Raw genomic sequence first — 21310 nt, forward strand, 5'->3', positions numbered from 1 at the left:
ATTCCCTGGGTTTTTATTTTTTTAGAAGGAAATGCTCTTAACATACATTCAGGTAATGATTCTTTGAATTCATGTTAGGTTACAAAGGGAAACATTCTTTTTGGACACTCAGCTTATACAACAGCGAATTCCCTGTATTTCCACATGGGAAATGATCCTTTAGACAAACAGGTAATAGAACTTTGAATTCCCTGTTAGTTTTCAAAGGGAAAAGTTCTTACCAAACATTCAGGTAATCGTTCTTTGAATTCACTTTTAGCTTACTAAGGGAAACATTCTTTTTGGAAATCCAGCTTACACAAAAGTGAATTCTCTGTTATTTCCACGTGGGAAATATTCTTTTTAGACACTCATCATATAAAATTTTGAATTCCTGGTTAGATATCAACAGGAAATGTTCTTAACACACACACAGGTAATGGTTCTTTGAATTCACTGTTAGGTAAAAAAGAGAAAAGTTCTTTGTGGACACTCTGCTTATACAACAGTGAATTCTTTCTTATTTCCACACAGGAAGTGTTCTTTTGAGACACTCAGCTTACATAACTTTGAATTCCAGGTTAGTTTTCAAAGGGATAAGTTCTTACACATTCAGGTAATGGTTCTTTGAAGTCACTGTTAGGTTACAAAGGGAAATGTTATTTGTGGACATTCAGCTTATACAACAGTGATTTCTCAGTTATTTCTACATGGTAGATGTTCATTATAAAAACCAGCTTATAGAACTTTGAATTACCTGTCAGTTTTCAAATGGAAATGTTCTTAGCACACATTCAGCTAATGGTTTTTTGAGGTCACTGTTAGGTTACACAGAGAAACCTTCTTTGTGGACACTCAGCTTATACAACAGGAATTCTATGTTAGGTCCACATGGGAAATGTTCTTTTTAGACACTCAACTAATAGAACATTGAATTCCCTGTTTTTTGTTTTTGTTTTTCAAATGGAAATGTTCTTAACACACATTCATTTAATGGTTACTTGAATTCACTGTTAGGTTACAAAGGGAAACATTCTATGTAGACACTTCAGGTTAAATCCTAAGAAAGAAAACACAATATTTTGTAAGTCTCTAAAAGCACACTCTTGTGGTTTCTATATCAAATGTACATAAGATTTTGCTGAATGAGATTGCAGATGAGTTACCATGCTTCCCTCCTACCTTCATAAAGGCCCCAACACACTGCAGGGAAGTATTTATCTCCTGGGTCTCAGAGAACAAAGCTAGAGTCTCTGGACAGCTGTAGTGGCTGTCGTGCTGCAGTACTGACAAGGTGATGGTAACGCAGCCACCACAAGAGGGAGAGGGCCTGCAGCTGCGATGCAGAAGCAGGGACACTACTAGGACAAGCACATGCACACTCATTCTTCACTGGACAGCACAGTCTAGTCTACTTCAGATAGCAAGAACTTAACAGCTTGGAAACACATCTTCAACAGGACAGCTGTCCTCAATGCTAAAATAACCAAGAAGAGAAAGGTAATCACTGATGTGAATCAGTTAATCCAAGAAGAAACCTAAGTTGCTGCTTCAGACTAACAGGCATTACAGAAGGCAATTTCCCTTCACACAGCATTTTAAAAAATATTGTTACTATTCTGCAGGGTCAGAGAACAGCTCCTCTCTGCTGGGGCCCACCCACTCACTGAGGTCTTCAGGGCCTGTGTCGCCTGAGTCAGAGCTGGTGCTGGAGCACATCTTTCTGGGGAGGCTGTTTGGTTTGACCCCAGAGCCTCTCTCTCCTGCACATCTTGCTTCATAGACAGAAGACACCCTATTAAAATTTAACAGAGACTCTTCATTACAGGGTATTTATTTAGCATCTGGATATTCTTCTATATCATTTTCTCCCTTGGCATTTGTATAACATTATTTTTCAGTTGTTCTGAAGAAACTGGATTATCTTCACAAGCAGGGAACTGACAACCTGCTTTGCAACTACAAAAATTATTAGTTTCTTCCTCACATTGTGCCATGATTTTACAATTTGCTTCTGAGATTTCTAAATTTATTTCCAGAGATTCATTCATGCTACATTCCAAACACTGATTTTGCTTTCTGATGGGCAGAATCCGAGTTGCCTCTTCCTAGGAATCCAGTGATGTCTGAGTGAAAGGCCCAAGAATTCAGAAGCCCAGAAATACTATCACGCTCCAAAGGGAGCTAAAGCAGGCCCCTGCATACCTCAAACTCCAGGCTTTACTCTCTGTTGAAAGCAAGTAAAGAATCCCTCTTCTCATTATATCAGAGCCCGCTCCTAATATAAAACTAGGTAAAAAGGGCATGAGATAGCCCTCAAGGATGGGAAATGAGTAATGAAGTAAACCACTTATTTGGTTTCTGTAAATAGCCTACACCATAAGCCTTAATAGCCCACACTGTAAGCCTTAGTAGCCTGCACCATAAGCTGTAGCAGCCTGCCTCAGACCACCAAGGTCATAGGAGACTGATACCACACTCTGCTACCCCCACCCAAGGACCTGTGCAAATGCTGACCTCCAAGGTCATAGGAGTCTGATACCACACTCTCTACTCCCACCCAAGGACCTGGGCAAATGCTGACCACCAAGGTCATAAGAGACTGATTGGTCCACGAGGGGCTTGAACAAATTAAACTAATTGGCTTAGAAACTATGGAGTGACACAAACTGACTGGCTCGCACCCCGTGGGCTCCTAATATTAAAAAAATGATTGGTCTAATACACAGGCTTTGTTAGAAACCCTATAAAAACTGTCCCGTTCTTGCATTTGGGGCTCTGCAGTCCTCTACCCCTGTGCGGTGTACGACTGTGGGCCCCAGCGAGCTTGGAATAAAATCCTCTTGCAGTTTGCATCAAGACCGCTTCTCGTGAGTGATTTGGGGTGTTGCCATATCCGGGCAGAGCATGGGGTCCTCGTTTTGGGGCTCTTACATTTGGGGGCTCATCCGCGATTTGTGACCACCCCTCACACCCAAGAACCGACTTGGAGGTGATGGGGACACCCCCTGGAATGAATGTGTGCTGGCCAGTATTTCTGTTCTGAGTATCTATTTGCTGGGACGTCTGAATATATTTTCTGGGATGCGTGCTTCCAGTTTTCAGTTTGCAGCCGTCCTCTTGGGCCATAAGGAACAGAGGACTGTGATCAGCAGATGTGCTAGGAGGATCACAGGCTGCCACCCTGGGGGACGCCCCAGGAGGTAAGGAGAACCAGGGACTCCTGGCGGTCTCCTATTGTCGGTCAGAGGACCGAGTTCTGTTGTTGAGGCGGAGGGAGCCTCCGCGGCCGTCAGATCCTTTTGCCTGCTTGTGGAGGATGCGGACGGGCCACTGATGTCTGAATCTGTTAGTCTCAGTTGTGTGCGTTGTTGTCCTTTGTGTCTTTGTTTACAGTTTTTGTCATGTGACAGACGATGATAAATGCCCTTAACTTGACTCTTGACCATTGCACTGAAGTCTAGGGCCCATAATTTTCAGTTGAGGTTAAAAAGAGACCCTGACAAACGTTTTGTGCCTCTGAGTGGCCAACTTATAAGGTCGGATGGCCATCAGAAGGAACCTTTAATTCTGAGACTATTCTGGCTGTTAAAGATATTATTTTTCACAATGGACCAGGCTCCCATCTCAACCAGGAAGGATTTGATGGACAACCCCCCACCATGGGTCAGGCCGTGGCTGAATAAACCAAGAAACTCAAGCTCCAGAGTCCTGACTCTCGAAAATGCAAAAAAGCCCTCTCCTGAGGGAGCCAGACCTCCCCCTCACATCTATCCGTAGATTAAAGAGACCCAGGCTTGGCCGGAGACTCAGCCTGACCCTCCACCCTCCACATTTCCCAAGCCTCCGCCCCCTGCCCTCCCCAAGCCTCCGCCTCCCAGCTTGCCCAGCTTGCCCAAGCTTCCTACCTCCACCCCTCCCGAGGCCCTGGAAATGGGAGGGCTGGCCGCAAAGACGTGGAGCAGGAGAGATGCTAGCCCAGAGGGAACAAATAAAATTGTAACACTGCCGCTATGCAAGGCAGGTCCTCCCATGCTGGGGGGCCAACTACAACCCCTCCAATATTGGCCTTTTTCCTCTGCAGATCTTTATAACTGAAAAGCTAACCACCCCCCCTTTTTTTCAGAGGAACCCCAATGCCTCACGAGGCTGATGGAATCTCTTATGTTTTCTCATCAGCCTACTTGGGACGATTGCCAACAGCTGTTGCAGACACTCTTCACAACCGAAGAATGAGAGAAAATTTTAATAGAGGCCAAAAAAAAAAAAAATGTCCCTGGGGCTGACAGGCGGCCCAAGCAGCTGCAGCATGAGATAGACATGGGGTTCCCTCTGACTCACCCTGTTTGGGACCACAATATGGCTGAAGGTAGGGAGAGATTAAAAATCTATTGCCAGGCTCTGATGGCGGGTCTCCGAGGTGCCTCCAGAAGGCCCACCAATTTGGCCAAGGTGAGAGAGATGATGCAGGGGCCAACGGAGTCTCCCTCAATGTTTCTTGAGAGGCTCATGGAAACATTTAGGAGGTTCACACCCTTTGACCCCCACCTCTGAGATTCAAAAAGGCTCAGTAACATTAGCTTTCATAGGACAGTCAGCTCCTGATATCAGAAAGAAACTTCAGAGATTGGAGGGATTACAGGAAGCTGAGCTGCATGATTTAATAAAAAAGGCAAAAAAGGTATATTACAAAAGGGAAACAGAAGAAGAAAAGGAGAAAAGGAAAGAAAGAGAGAGAGAAGAATGCGAGGAGAGACATGAAAAAGAGAGAGAGAATGCGAGGAGAGACATGAGAAAGAGAGAGAGGAAAGGGAGGATAGGTGCAATAGACAAGAGAAAAATCTGACCAGGATCCTGGCCACAATGGTAGAAAAAAAAAAAAGGAAAAAGAGAAAAATATTCAAAAGTTTAGGACAGGCCCTAGGCAGATAGGGAACCTGGGCAACAGGACCCAACTTGATAGAGATCAATGTGCCTGTTAGAAGGAAAAAGGACACTAGGCAAGAGACTGCCCTAAGAAGAACAGCAAAAGACCTAGGGTCCTAACCCTTAAAAAAAAAAAAAAAAAAAAAGACTAGGGAGGATGGGGCTCAGAGCCCCTCCCCGAGCCCAAGGATTCAAGAACTCCCCAACCATCTTTGATGAAGCCCTACACAGGGACCTAACCAATTTTAGAGTTCAACACCCCCAGGTAACCCTCCTTCAATATGTTAATGACTTACTCCTGGCAGGAGCTACCCAACAGGACTGTCTAAAAAGTACAAAAGCTTTACTACTAGAGCTGACTGACCTTGGTTACCGAGCCTCGGCTAAGAAGGCCCAAATATGCAAAAGAGAAGTAACATATTTGGGGTACTCCTTGTGGGATAGACAAAGATGGCTGACACAAAGGAGGACTATAATACAAATACCAGTTCCAACTACGGCCAGACAAGTTAGAGAGTTCCTGGGGACAGCTGGGTTCTGCAGACTATAGATCCCAGGGTTTGCAACCCTAGCAGCCCCCCTCTATCCACTAACTAAAGAGAAAGGAAAATTCACTTGGACTTCTGAACACTAGGGGGCATTTGATGCCGTCAAGAAGGCAGTATTAAGTGCGCCTGCCCTAGCCCTCCCTGATGTGACTAAACCACTCACCCTTTATGTAGATGAGCGTAAGGGGGTAGCCCAGGGAGTCCTAACCCAATCCTTAGGGCCATGGAGAAGACCCATTGCCTACCTATCAAAGAAACTTGACCCTGTGGCTAATGGATGGCCTATATGTCTAAAAGCCATAGCGGCAGTGTCCACATTGATCAAAGATGCTGATAAACTAACTCTAGGGCAGAGGATAACTGTCATTGCCCCCCATGCCCTGGAGAGCATTGTCCAGCAGCCTCCAGACCGATGGATGACTAACGCCCGTATGACTCACTACCAGAGCCTGCTCCTCACCGACAGGATAATGTTTGCCCCACCTGCCATCCTCAACCCCGCTACTGCCTGAAGAAACTGATGAGACGGTGACTCATGACTGTCATCAACTGCTGGTTGAGGAAACTGGGATCCAAAAGGATCTTACAGATGTCCCACTGACCAGAGGAACATTAACCTGGTTCACAAATGGAAGCAATTACATTGTAAAAGGTAAGAGGATGGCTGGGGCAGTGATAATAGATGGAACACGAACAGTCTGGGCCAGCAGTCTGCCAGAAGGAACTTCAGCACAAAAGGCTGAGCTCATGGCCCTCACACAGGCCTTACGACTAGCTGAAGGAAAGTCTGTGAATATCTACACAGACAGCAGGTACGCTTTTGCTACTGCACACGTACATGGGGCCATCTACAAACAGAGAGGGCTACTTACTTCAGCAGGGAAAGAAATTAAAAACAAAAAAGAAATTCTAAGTTTGCTAGAAGCTCTACATCTACCCAAAAGACAGGCCATTATGCATTGCCCTGGCCACCAAAAAGCCAAAGATTTTATCCCCAAAGTAAACCAGATGGCTCACCAAATGGCCAAACAGGCTGCCCAGGGGGTCAACCTTCTGCCCATAATAGAAAAGCCAAAAAAACCAAAAAAGTGAGCAACGATATACCCCAGGTGACTGGCAAGAAGTTAGAAAGTTAGGCCAGTTCTCCGAAACTCTGGAGGGGGCCTGTTTTAACTCAGAGGGAAAAGAGATTCTACCTCAAGCAAAGGGACTAAAGTACGTTCAACAAATACCCTAACCCATCTGGGGGCCAAACATCTACAAAAACTGCTACAGACGTCTCCTTACCATATTCTAAGGTTGCCAGAGATAGCTGGCTCAGTAGTCAAGCATTGTGTACCTTGCCAGATGGTCAATATTAATCCCTCAAGAATGCCACCTGGGAAGAGGCTAAGGGGAGACAGCCCAGGTGCTCACTGGGAAGTGGACTTCACTGAGGTAAAACCAGCTAAGTATGGTAATAAGTATTTACTAGTTTTTGTACACACTTTTTCAGGATGGATAGAGGCTTATCCTACCAAGAAAGAAACCTCAACCATGATGGCTAAGAAAATACTGGAAGAAATTTTCCCAAGATTTTGGATACCCAAGGTAATAGGATCAGACAATGGTCCAGCCTTTGTTGCCCAGATAAGTCAAGGACTGACCAAAATATTGGGGATTGATTAAAAATTACATTGTGCATACAGACCCCAAAGTTCAGGACAGATAGAAAGGATAAATAAAACCATTAAAGAGACCCTCACCAAATTGACCACAGAGACTGGCTCTAATGATTGGATAGCTCTCCTACCCCTTGTGCTCTTTAGGGTCAGAAACACACCAGGACAATTTGGACTGACCCCCTATGAATTGCTATATGGGGGGCCTCCTCCACTGGTAGAAATAACCTCTATACATAGTACTGATGTGCCACTTTCCCAGCCTCTGTTCTCTAGGCTCAAGGCACTCAAGTGGGTGAGACAATGAGCGTGGAAGTGACTCCGGGAGGCTTACTCAGGAGAAGGAGACTTACAGGTCCCACATCACTTCCAGGTGGGAGATTCGGTCTATGTCAGATGCCACCGTGCAGGAAACCTTGAGACTCGATGGAAGGGCCCCTACCTCGTCCTACTGACCAAGGATGGTTTGGGGGATGGTTCAATAAGTCCCCCTGGATGACTACTCTGCTTTCCACCCTGATGGGACCCTTAATGGTTTTGCTCCTGATGCTTTCAGTTGGGCCTTACATACTTAATAAGATTTTTACTTTTGTTAGAAAATGAGTGAGCGCAGTCCAGATCATAATACTTAGACAACAATACAAGGGCCTTCAGGGCAAAGAAAAAGCTTACATTTAGTCCTTCCAAGTTCTAGGATTAGAACTATTAACAAGAGAAAAAGTGAGAAATGAAAGGCCCAAAAATTCAGAAGCCCAGAAATACTATCACGCTCTAAAGGGAGCTTAAGCAGGGCCCTGCATACCTCAAACTCCAGGCTTTACTCTCTGTTGAAAGCAAGTAAAGAATCACTTTTCTCATTATATCAGAGCCCGCTCCTAATATAAAACTAGGTAAAAAGGGCATGAGATAGCCCTCAAGGATGGGAAATGAGTAATGAAGTAAACCACTTATTTGATTTCTGTAAATAGCCTACACCTTAATAGCCTTAATAGCCCACACTGCACCGTAAGCTGTAGCAGCCTGCTTCAGACCACCAAGGTCATAGGAGACTGATACCACACTCTGCTACCCCCCACCCAAGGACCTGGGCAAATGCTGACCACCAAGGTCATAAGAGACTGATTGGTCCACGAGGGGCTTAAACAAATTAAACTAATTGGCTTAGAAACTATGGAGTGACACAAACTGATTGGCTCGCACGCCGTGGGCTCCTGATATTAAAAAAATGATTGGTCTAATACACAGGCTTTGTTAGAAACCCTATAAAAACTGTCCCGTTCCTGCATTCAGGGCTCTGCAGTCCTCTACCCCTGTGTGGTGTACGACTGTGGGCCCCAGCGCGCTTGGAATAAAATCCTCTTGCAGTTTGCATCAAGACCGCTTCTCGTGAGTGATTTGGGGTGTCACCATATCCGGGCAGAGCGTGGGGTCCTCGTTTTGGGGGTCTTACATGAGCACTCTTCTCCATTCCTGATTTTAAATCTGGGCAGGAACTTCCCAGACTCAAGCTCTGATTTCCCATAGTAGTGGCCTTCTTTTTCTTCATCTCCTTCCAGAGGCTTGAGATCTGCCTGTAAATCTTCAAATACATCAACCTGAGAAGGAATGGGAATATTTGCTTCATCTTTCTCAGATTCCAGTTCTGACTAACTTCCTCCTCCTGGGGACAGTTCAGATGCAGAAGTTGGGCAAAAGTGAGTCTGGGGAGAGATCCAAATAGCCCTGTATTGTGTTCTGTCAACACCACATATCCTGGGGTGAAAAATCTCACTGTCTGAATCAGAGCAGAGAATTGATTTTGGCTTAAAACTAGGGCTGAAAGATGCAATCCCTTAAGGTTCAAATGAACATTCTACATGAAGAACTTGTGAAAATGGATTGTTTAGGTCAAAGAAAGAGAACAAATATTCAAGCCCAGGATCTTCAACTTGAAAGTTATTACAAGCTCCTAGCAAGTCTTCATGGAAGATAAAAGAAAATCCTTTATTTAATCCATTTTCCCCACTCTTCAGCAGATCATTTTGTTCAAATGACAAAAAGGGTTTCCATAACTGCATGTGCCCAGGAACAAAGCTGTTTCCTGGGGTCATAAAGACATCCGTACAAGCTATTGTCACACCATCAGAGGCTGCACACTGCAACAAACTTCCTTTTGTGTGACTAGGTGGTACAACTGCCCATTCCCCATCACTATTGAAGGTTTTAAGTTCTCCATAAACTCCTCCAAGAATGAATGCATTCTCTTTATCTTGGGCCACACCCCAAGGTTTAGAGGGTGTGGTATAATCACAACCATCCACCTTTGACAGCTCACTAGAGACAAATGTTCTTTTCTCTGGGTTCTTCTTCTGTCCCTCCCAGAGATGATACTCTGATCTCTGCACAGCCTTACTTGGCTCCTGAAGGGACTCCATTTTAGCTTCAGCATCCAAGCAGCAGCAGTAATTATTCACATCTGTTGAAAACAACTCATCATCAGTTCTTTCTAGTTCTACTGTAGCTGTAGAATGTCTATCTGCCATCTTTGTCCAAATATCTTTAATAACCCCTGAGCTGTAGCTATCTCTGTGTGGACTGTTTCCACTACATGCTTGTGTAGTTTCAAAGCTTTTGTTCAATGTTTTTTGTTCTAGTTGAATACCACAGACAGATTCTAGCTTAGATCTTTTTTTGAAAACTAATGTAGGAATTTCTCCTAAAGTCCTACTGTTTTGCTGGCAAGTTTCATCTTGCAAAAAATCTAGAAGTTCTTGGTCTGGAGAGATGGCTTAGTGGTTAAGCGCTTGCCTGTGAAGCCTAAGGACCCCAGTTCGAGGCTTGGTTTCCCAGGTCCCACGTTGGCCAGATGCACAAGGGGGCGCACGTGTCTGGAGTTCGTTTGCAATGGCTGGAAGCCCTGGCATGCCCATTCTCTCTCTCTCCCTCCATCTGTCTTTCTCTCTATGTCTGTTGCTCTCAAATAAATAAAAAATGAACAAAAAAAATTTAAATCTAGAAGTTCTTCATCTACATAATTTGATGAGACTCTAGGAACTACATAATTAATATCTTCTGCATTAAACTGTGTCTGTTCTTCAAACTGGATGTTTGTCTCATTGTCTGAACATGATTCTTCTGAATGGGACCATGGACTACAAGTTCTTATTGAAAGATTAGAACAATGTTCATTTTCTTCAAAGGCACTATTTTTGGTCCATATTAGCAATCTAGACTGTGTTTTCCCAAGTATATTAGCACTAGAATCTGTATTTTCACTTCACAAGTTGAGTGTTTCAAAAGAAAATGGTAAAACAGAATTACTTCATTGCATTTCAAACACTGAAAAACAAGAGTTTATACCAGATCCTTCATTAATATCTGAAAAGAGCTCTTGATTGCCAGCAAGCAAATGTGAATTGAGCGTTGTGCTGTCCAAGATTGGAGAGAGTCTTATTGGAGAATCTCCTCCAAAACTCTCTTCATCAGCATCACCAAAGCTGGATGAACAACACTCCCAAAACTGAGCCAGGTTGCTAAGGTCTTGTAGGAAGAAGCCCTCAGCACCCACAGAGCTGGTAGAATCTGTCCATATTGCACGTTCCCCTTGCAATTCCATACCATCTAACACTATGCAACATTCTGCCTCAAAATCTGCATTCTCTTTGCTTTTTTGTCGAATCATATTCAAAATTCAACTTTCTCCTTGCATTGTTTCTGAGGCACCAGGATCCAACATGGATTGATCAATATCCACTTCATAGAAGTGCATTAATTCTGATAGATGAATATCATCTAGGTATTTATTGTCCTCTGGTAGAGAACATAATGAGGTCCCAGTGAGGTCAATATCCTCATTCATAACTGCAGGCATTTCTACAAAATGACCATCAATGAAAGTGCCTGCTGCGAGGTATGTTTTATGGATATTACTGTTGCTGATACAAAGACCATGCACTGATTCAGACAAGTCTTCTACTGCCTCTGAGGTCAGAGCACTTGTGTCCTGTCTGTTTCAGTATGTGGTCTCTAGTTCGCTTTTTCTGCTCAAAGGAACAAAATATTCAGCAATGGGTTCAGTGTACCATAATGGCTCCTCTTTGTACTCTTTGTTGTTTCTGCTCTCCACATACAGGTCTTTTCCTGTAGAGCACCCAGGATCTTTTCTCCCGGGGTCTTTTGCTGGTCTTTTACCCTGCTTGCACAGCTGCCTGAATGACCCATTGCCACTGCTGCTGCTGCTACTGCTGCCTGCATAGACACTTCTCTCTGCCTTCTCACTGTGCTTCAGTGACAGCCTGTTTTGCCCATTCCACCCTTTTTTGTTTCGAATTTCTCATGCTTTATGTCTGATTTTAACATATTTCATGGATACTTTTAATTCTCTCTGATTACCACTTGAACTTGAGCCTGCTTCACTAGAGCCAGAAGACCAAGAGCGAGGGCAAGTCTTCCCTTCAGGCTTATGTCGGATTTGCTTTTTGTAGATGGCAGGTTTTTCTTTGATGGTGCCATTACTCAAATTGTTCTCCTTCTCGTGTCTGCTTCTGCTCTGGCTTTTCTCAAGCACTCTGATGGATGTTTCCACGCTCCTTTCCTTGATGACTTCACTTTCACTATTGCAGTCTTTCGGGGAAGATGTGTCTGTGCTCACTGGGGGTGCTGTGGATGATGAAGAGGAACTAGAATAAGAACAGGCTTTGGACTTGTTCCAGACGGTCATGATCTCTTGAAGGCAAACTGGTTTCTCAGAAAGTGGTGGAAATTCTTCATAGTACATTTCCACTTGATCCTTTGCTGTAGGGGACAATTCTGCCTCTGCAGAGGGAGACCCCCTCATACTTTTTGTGAATCTTCTCTTCTTGCTCACTCTGCAGGTCTTTCAGTCTTCAGCAGAGTTCCTCCACCAAAGTCTCGATCCCAGAGCTCTTCTGCCGAGTTGTAATCCCATTTAGGTCTGGTGAGAGGGAATCCCACATCAATCTCATTTGGGAGCTGGGTAGGCTGCTCATTTGGGCCAGGGCCATGCTAGGGTCAGGGGGAGGACCAAAGGCTCATAGGGGCAGGGCCACAGTGGAATCAGGTCCTTTGGGACTTCAGGCCCTCCAGTTTCTAGTCCCTGCAGCAGGCCCATCTTCACCTCCCTTGGCCAAAGTTCATCAGAAGCAGAATGAAGACACTGGACAGCAGCCTGTTTTTTCATTTCTTCAAGAGTTAGATCTGAACACTTTTTCTTACTCTTTCCCCATTTACTATAGGCTCCTTTTTCCCAGCAAAGAAGATGTAATTCTCCTGTTCCTGCAGGTCATAGTCATAGCTGTCATGAAGCAGAAGACTGAGAACATAGCGAGAGTAAATCATGGCATCAATGCCACATTTCTCTAGCTCTTGTCCCAGCCATGTCTGCACTGGGCCCAATGCATGAAGCAGAGACATGTCAGAAACAGACACCAAGTCTGGATAAGAACTTGAGGAGCTTTCAGATGGCAAACCATCCACAACTATTGTACAGAGAGGGTGAATGAACTTAGGTTGTTGACATCCTTAAAACACAAAGAATCTTCTGTGGCTGATGTTTTGTTGGTGTCTGGAGAGGACTTTCACTCCAGCAGAAAGGAGAGGTGCTTGACAATTGAGGATGAGCACTTATTTGTGTTGTAGTTGGAGCTCTAGAACAGAACTTCCTTTTTTAGATATGATCATAAATGATTAAACATTCTGACAGCAACATACATATAGAAGCAATTGTCAACTTTCATTTCACATTGAAGTCAAATGTCAATCTCCAGCAGAACCTGATCATTTAGAGAAATCAAAAACTCATCAGTTTGGGGCTGAAGAGATGGTACAGTAGTTAAAGGTGCTTGCTTGCAAAGCCTGATGGCCTAGTTTCAATTCCCCATTACTAAATAAGTGTTTCCTGCACAAGCATGAGGGCCTGAGACCTCCAGAGTTCAAATCCCTAGATTACACTTAAAACAGATGGGCATGGCCATGTACTCCTGTAACCCCAGACCTGCTGAGGCTACCAGGCAGTGCAACCAGCAGGCACCTCTCCTCACGTTCCGAAGGCTGCGGACTGCCGAGCCAAGCTGAATATCTTAAAAGAACATTTCCCTTGTGGAAATAACAGAAAAGTCACTGTTGTATAGCTGAGTATCCACAAAGAAAGCTTCCCTTTGTAACCTAACAGTGAATTCAAAGAACCATTAAATGGGTGCATGCTAAGAACATTTCTTGTTAATATAAACAGGGAATTAAAAGTTTTATAAGCTGAGTGTCGAAAAAGAACATTTTCCATGTGGAAATAACAGAGTAATCAGTGTATAAGCTGATTGTCCACAAAGAACGTTTCCCTTTTTTACCCAGCAGTGAATTCAAAGAACCATTACTGAATATGTGCTAAGAACATTTGCCACTGAAAACTAAGAGGAAATTAAAAGTTCTATAAGCTGAGTGTCTAAAATGGACATTTACCATGTGGAACTAACAAGAATTCACATTTTTATAAGCTGAATATACACATAGAATGTTTCCTTTTTTTTCACAACAGTGAATTCAAAGAACCATTACCTGTGTGGGTACTAAGAACATTTCCTGATGATATCTAACAGGGAATTAAACATTTCATGAGATGAGTGTCTAAAAAGAACATTTCCCATGTGGAAATAACAAAGAATTCAGTTTTGTATAAACTGAATGTCCACAAAACATGTTTCCCTTTGTAAGCTAAAAGTGAATTCAAAGAACCATTATCTGAATGTGTGGTACGAACATTTCCCAATGAAAACTAATAGGGAATTCAAAGTTCTATAAGCTGAGTGTCTAAAGGAACAGTTTCCGTGTGGAAATAACTGATAATTCCCTGTTGTATAAGCTGAGTGTCCACAAAGAACATTTCCTTTATAACCTAACAGTGAATTCAAATAACCATTACCTAAATGTGTGTTAACGTTCCAATTTGAAAAAAAACAAATAAACAAATAAACAGGGAATTCAAAGTTCTATAAGCTGAGTGTCTGAAAAGAACATTTCCCATGTGGACCTAACAGAGAATTCACTATTGTATTGTATAAGCTGGGTGTTACAAAGAACATTTCCCTTTTTTAACTTAACAGTGAATTCAAAGAACCTTTACCTGAATGTGTGTTAAGAACATTTCTCTTGGAAGAAAAAAAAATGGAATTCAAACCTCTATAACATGAGTGTGTAAAAAGAATATTTCCTGTGTGGAACTAACAGAGAATTCACAGTTTTATAAGCTGATTGTCCTCAAAGAACGTTTCTCTTTGTAACCTAACAGTGAATTCAAAGAACCATTACCTGAATGTGTGTTAAGAACATTTACCATTGAAAAGTAACAGGAAATTCAATGTTGCGTAAGCTGAATATCTTAAAAGAACATTTATCCTGTGGAAATAACAGAGGAGTCACTGTTGTATAGCTGAGTATCCAAAAAGGAAACTGTGGGGTTCCCCAGAGGGGACCCCGCTCAGGGCTGTCTACGCGACCCCAAGAACACTCACGCAGGACGCTCTCAATGCAAACCACACGAGGTTTATTGAATCCGATGCATCGGGGCTCAACACAGATTCCTCTCGCAGGAGGGGTGAAGAGCCCCTAGCCACATGTTTGGTCAGCTTATAAAGGCTGAAAACCATAGGTATGCACAGTCATAGGGGCTTTTCAGCCGTGGGTTCCCCTGACTGGGCGGGGCCCACGAGGTGGGCTCGTGAGGGTCCCTCTGATTGGGTAGGGTGTACAAAGGGCCAGGTCCTCATGGTATACTTTTTGCAAAATGGAGGTAGTTGCATACTTTTTACAAAATGGAGGTAGTTGCAAAATGGCAGTTCTGTGATTCAGTGCAGTAGCAAGCAAGCCATATTACAGAAGCTTAAAAAGGCAAGTTAGCAAAGCAGCTACAAAACAGAGCAGCAGAAATAGGGAAACTTTTATCCTTTCATTTCCCCCTTTTCTTTGTCATAATTCCAATCATGGAATTTCAGTTTCTGCAAGAGACTGGTACTGTTGTTTAAGTATCATGACTTGGACGGTGCTGATCCTTTCTCTAATAAAGGTAACTAATCTATTTATTATGCATGGACCAAAGGTGAAGAGGAGAATTAAGATGATAAGTGGCCCTAGCAAGGTGGAGATCAAAGTAGTCATCCAGGGGGACCTGGTGAACCAAGATTCATACCAAGACTGGTTCTGTTGTCTCTCCCGTTTGCGTTGTTCTAGGCTTCCTCGTACTTTCTGCAAGCTGTTTTCTACTAATCCAGTCTTGTCTGCATAGAAGCAGCACTCTTCTTTTAGAGCTGCACAGAGTCCCCCCTGTTGTAAAAATAATAAATCTAGGCCTCTTCTATTCTGTAACACAACCTCTGAAAGTGAAGAAACCGAATCCTTTAGCTTCTGCATTCCTGACTGTAACTCTTGTAGCTCCTTGTCTATTGCTAAACTGAGTGGTTGGAGGTGACAAGGGAAGCTATGCCGGTGCCTGCTCCTGCAACACCCAACCCCATTTTAAGGGTCGAGATGGGGGGTTGTCTTGCTGTTTTGGCAGGTCAGCGGCAGATGTTTCTTCTGTGCGAGGTGATGGTAGTAACCAGCTTGATTGCAGAATCTACCTGACTCTTAATGAAACTGGTTAGTCGTCTGAAGGCCCAGGGGCCAAAGGAGATAAGCAAAAGGAATCCAACAAAAGGGCCTAAAAGAATGGGAAGCAAAGTAGTTAGCCAGGGAGATGTGGAAAACCAATTTTTCCTCTAGATTTTTTTTTTTAACTTTATCAAGGCTATTTTGTATTAACCCAGTCTTATCTAAGTAAAACAACATTCTTCTTTGAGGGCTACACAGAGTCCCACTTCCTTTAAAAACACCAAATCTAGCCCTCTCCGGTTTTGAAGTACAACCTCAGAGAGCGAGGCCAAAGAATCTTTGAGATCTTGTATCCCCTCATGTATGAGGTTAAGATCTCTGTCCACTAAGGCACTGAGTTGTAAAAAATGCTGTTGGGAGGTTACCAGCGAGGCAATACCTGTCCCGCTCCCGCAACACCAAGTCCCAGGAGCACAGTCAGGGTGAGGGCAGTTAAAGGCTCTCTATTTGGTTTAATGGCAATGCCTTAATCTATAGTAGATGTAAAACTTTCAGAATCATGAATGAAAAATCGTGGCAAAACTATAACTACAACACAATAGTCCTTAGTCTGTAAAAAGTCCTTGTTGACAATAAAGGGAGTCAGCCCCGTGGAACAAGCAAGATAGGAGTTACTAGGGGCTTTAGTATATATAAAGGAGTCATTGATAATAGCAGTTTGGTTGCATACCGGTTCAAGAGTCAGAGGAGGGAGCATATCAGGGCCTAATAGACACAGTCGGAGGCCGGAAATGGATGCAAGAGTAATACCCCCCTCTGGGGCAGAGTGCCAGAATAATCCCTCTGCACTGTTAGTAGACACAGGAGATGTAAGGATGGCAATTCCCTCATAAAAGGGAGGTCCTAGAACTTTAATCTGTATGGCATTTCAATCAAGCTCTATAATTTTATTTGAGGAACTTTAAATAAACTTATTTTAAGTAAACTTTATCTATGAAAACAGGAACGTATGGTATAGACAGTCTATTTCCCTTTAATTTCTCCCTCTCATGAGAAGACACTCTAACTGCTTTAGGGGACTGGGTCAAAGACATCAGATCATTTACTACTTCCTGCTGAACGGGACACGAAGTGGAGACTTGTTGCAGTTAGAGAATCTCTCCTAGAGAGGGGAACTATTTTAATGTACCCCAGAGTGTAGGAAGATAATCTTGAAAGAGAACTTTGGAAAGAATAAAAGTAAGGAGTTACTGAGAAGTGAACACACAGCAAATTGGTCTTTTTGTAGGTCGAGGGAATCCAGGTAGACAGGCTTGGATCATCTCAGGACCATCTGAGGATGAGCTGGCTGAGATTTTCTTTCACAACTGTTCATTAAATGGCACAGTAGTATTTAACATGGCTTGTAAAACAGATGAGATGCTAGCAGAGTTATTAGAAACATATACATAACATTTAATCTTAATAATAAAGAGCTATTTTTTTTATCTTTGGTTATACATTTCTCTCTGAGTGTTTAAGACCTTGTAGATAGCCAAAAGTTAATTAAGGATTAATTTTGGAGGTCATTAATGGCTCTCCAAAGAGACTTTAGGGACACAGGAGTAGCCCCATAGCTTACTGGTGTCTTTTGCCTGTTAGGATGAGTCAGGGCCATGCTGGCCAAGTAGTTTTCCCTTCTTTGGGAAGTCAGGAGGACTGATTGCTTCTCAATTGTGACTCTCCTGTTTTACATGGTATACCACTTTTGTTTGGGTCTCCATATCCTCCCTGCTCAAGAAGACAGGTGACTTACCAGGGGGCCAGTGTAGAAGTGTCCCATCATCTCCAGTGGCCTCATGACATGGGAGCATAGGCCAAAATATTGACACTTTTTACTCCAATGATTCCAATTGGCTTTGGCTTCTACATAGGTGATTAACACACTTAGAAAGGAAGTTACACCAGCTTGGATGTACATACATATAGAGCACATTTAATTACTGAAATAGACTTAACTAAAGAATGGCACAGGGCTTCTAAAATCATTTTGTCCTATCTTTAAAATTTTTGTTGTACTGTGGTAGCATAAGTCATATATATATCTGAGGTATAGAAAGTAGGCACATCTCCCATTTTAAATATCCAACATTTACAAGTATAGGCAGAACCTGTTACCAGTCTTGAAAACAGTACCAGTTGATTTACAAACTTAACTTATTTAACCTAGAAAACAAGTAAGACAGTATAAGGTCTTATCACCTGTGTGAAAACATCTTTGATTAGTTCAGATACCTGTGTGGGTACAAATTACCCAGAGAACATTGGAAACAGAACCATGGAGCTTAATTTTCTTTTTTTTTTTCATATGAGGACCATTGTTTGAGCACGAGGCTGTGCCCTAAAGTAGGGGATATGTCTTAAGGGTTAATTTTGTTATAAGCACTGGACTTAAGATGCCAAAATTGAGACAGTTACTTTACATATAACAGAGTAGAATCTGGTCTTTTCTGAGCCCAAACAGCTAGCTAAATATTAATATAACCCTTGATAAATCTTTTTGAAAGAAAAAAAACATTATTTGACAACCAATGATTTTGGCTTAAACTTGATAACTATTGATTTCATGCACCACAGAAATTTTTTATTAACTTAAAACAATTTTATGTTTTACCCATGACTTAAATTTGATAAAGCTCAAGCAAACTATCCCAACATACTTCAGCCTGAAAAATTTTTTTTATCACTGCAGCCAATATCCTATTTAAGTTCCTTTCTTGTCTCCTTTTCCCATTATTTTTTCTCTCTTTTGCTTCCTTTTTTTTTCTTTTTCTCTCTCTCTTATGATAAACCTTTTCAGCTTCCTTAATTATGTCTGTCAAAGCTAGATCTTGTAAACCCTCCAGATGTTGTAATTTCTTTTTAATGTCTGGAGCGGACTGCCTTATCTATATCATTGTTATCGCTGCCTGTTGACCCGGAGAAGTAAGGCCAAAAGGAGTATATCTCCGTGAAGCCTCCATCAAGCATTCTAAAAAAATAGAGGGAGGTTACCTTAGCCAGATTCGCAGGGCGGCGAGCAGCCCCCCTGAGACCTGCCATCAGAGCCTGGTGATAGACTGTCAGTTGCTCCCTACCTTCTGCTGAGTTGTAATTCCATTCAGGTCAGGTGAGAGGGAATCCCACATCAATCGCATTTGGGAGCTAGGTAGGCTGCTCATTTGGGCCTGAGACATGCTAGGGTCAGGGGGAGGACCAAAGGCTTGTATGGTGGAATCAGGTCCTTCAGTTTCTAGTCCCTGTAGCGGGCCCATCTCCTCCCTCAGCCAAAGCTGGTGCGGGGAGAGCAGGGGGCTAAGGTGGGGGAGATGGAATCGGGGCAGAGGGCTACTCGGGAGGGCCCTCTATTTCAGGATATATTTTGGGCTGAGCCTAGGGGTCTGTGGCCATTTGGCTTGGTTTTCTCATGGCTTGTTGGGCCACTGCCAGGACTCGGGAGCCTGACCATGGCGGGGGTGGATCCACGGCTTGACCCATGCCGGGGGATCCATCATTAGGCTCGCCCAGACCAGGATGTATGGCTGTTGATCTGGGTGAGAATGGGTCCCTTCTGAAAAACAATATTCTTAACAGCAGAAATAATGGTTAGATCAAATGCTCCCTCTGGCAGCCACTCAAAGGAGCAGAAAGTCTGTTATTTACCTTTTTTAATTTTTACAGATAAGTCATGAGCCTAACTTCTAACTTCAGAGAAATGAGATACCGTCAGAGTCAGGGGGGTCGTCATATTCTGTCCCATAATTAGAAACAAGAGTCCACAAACAAACACAAAATAGATACTGACAAAAAGAAACCAAAAACCGTGACACCTCCGATGTGTCCAGAACAGAAAACCAAATGCAGTTTCAGATGGAAGATGCCTCTGTGGTTTCTCCTGAAGGATAAATACACAATCTTCCTTTACCAGATAGGAGACTGTCAGCCACCCTGACTCTCCTCAGATCCTGGGGCGTCCCCCAGGATTCCAGCCTGTGGTCCTGCCAACCACCATTGTCAGGTCCTCACGGTCCTGAACAACAGCTGCTCAAACCGAAATTAAAACAGATCAGAGCAACAGAAATCACAGAAATCACTCAAACACTCAGACAAACACTCAGACAAGCAGCGCTGCAGACATTTACATTGTTTACCTCCAAGGGGGTCTCTGGAGTCCGGGGTAGACGTGCAAATCCCTGGAAGAGTCCTCAATTGAAAGACCCCCAGAGGGAGACCTTCACTCAAGTCTTGAGATAGCACGCACCCAAAGACACACAGGAGACCCAACTTGCTGCAAAAGCATGAGGCTTTATTCAGGAAACCAGAGCTCTGGGGTCGACACATATCTCACGCAGGAGACAGAGGTGTTGACTCTTTGCCATTTCTTCAGTAGTAAGGTTTTGATTTAATTCTTTACTGACCCTTTGTCATTTCTTGGGATGAATGTTAGGTCCATCAATCATAAACCATGGACATGTCTTATCAACAAAAATAAAAAAACTGTATAAGATCCTTTTTTCTTTACCCGTATTCCTCGCTCTCTGAGAGAAGCTTTTAAATCCTTTATGAAAGAAGCCTCTTTAGACAATGAATGGCCCATCTTGATGGGATGGAATGAAGAGGGAAAACTTACCAGGTCTTGCCATCTTCTTGGGCAGAGAAGCGGTGACCATTCAGGAACACTCCGGAGCTCATGCGCTGGGGGCTCTCCGTCCGGCAGGGGTCCGTGCCTCGAGCCGCCACGTTGGGCGCCTGTCATCACCAGGGACGTTCTTTCTGGCTTCCAACAGGATACGTTCCCTCTCCTCGGTCGTGAAGAGGGTCTGGAGTAACTGCTGGCAATCGTCCCATGTGGGCTGGTGGGAGAAAACTAGGGATTCCATGAGTGCAGTTAATTTTGAGGGGTCCTCCGAGAAGGGAGGGTGGTTGGCCTTCCAATTATAAAGGTCTGTGGAGGAGAAAGGCCAATATTGTAGGGGTGGCAGAGGTCTCTGAGTTGGATCATCCCCTGGTTCTAAAGGGGGTGGGGGTCCTATAGCCCTGAGTGGTAGGGCAATGGTAGTATCAGGAGACAGCGCTCGCCTACTTCGGGTCCCCGTGGCTGGACCCCCCTGTGCCCCCTCTGGTGAGGGGGCAGGAGGAGGAGCTGTGGGGGTGTGGGTTGGCGGGTAGGGTGGTGGTGAATCCAGGAGGAGGAGCTCCGTCTGAATGTCCGGGTAAATCTTCTTTTCTTCCCGGGGGGGTCCTGCAATGAGAACTTTTGAGGTCCCCAAGGGGCTACTGTTAGTGGGCTGGGGAGGAATCCAGGGCTTCAACCAGGAAGGCGGGTCTTGGATAAGATACTGCCAAGTAAAAATGTAAGGCATCTGGTCGGGGTGGCCTCCGGGCTCCTGCAAGATGATCGTTTAACAGCCTGAATAAGATCTGGGTTAAAGGTCCCTCCTCGGGGCCATCCAACATTAAACATAGTCCATTCTCCCTCACATAGAGTTTGCCATTTTCCTTTCCTTATTTCAACAGGTAAACTATGAGCTTGGCTCTTAACGTCAGTCCAGTGAGCTAAAGTCAAGTCCAAAGGGGTTGAGATAGTCTGTCCCATGTTAG

At 43.7% G+C, this 21310-nt stretch overlaps 1 pseudogene; it reads right to left on the reverse strand.

Moving 5' to 3' along the window:
- Positions 1–1593: 1593 nt before the first annotated feature.
- LOC123459430 overlaps positions 1594–21310 on the reverse strand; it is a 41929-nt pseudogene continuing 22212 nt past the window's right edge.

Source organism: Jaculus jaculus, chromosome 3, assembly GCF_020740685.1.
Source record: "Jaculus jaculus isolate mJacJac1 chromosome 3, mJacJac1.mat.Y.cur, whole genome shotgun sequence".
Taxonomy (NCBI): domain Eukaryota; kingdom Metazoa; phylum Chordata; class Mammalia; order Rodentia; family Dipodidae; genus Jaculus; species Jaculus jaculus.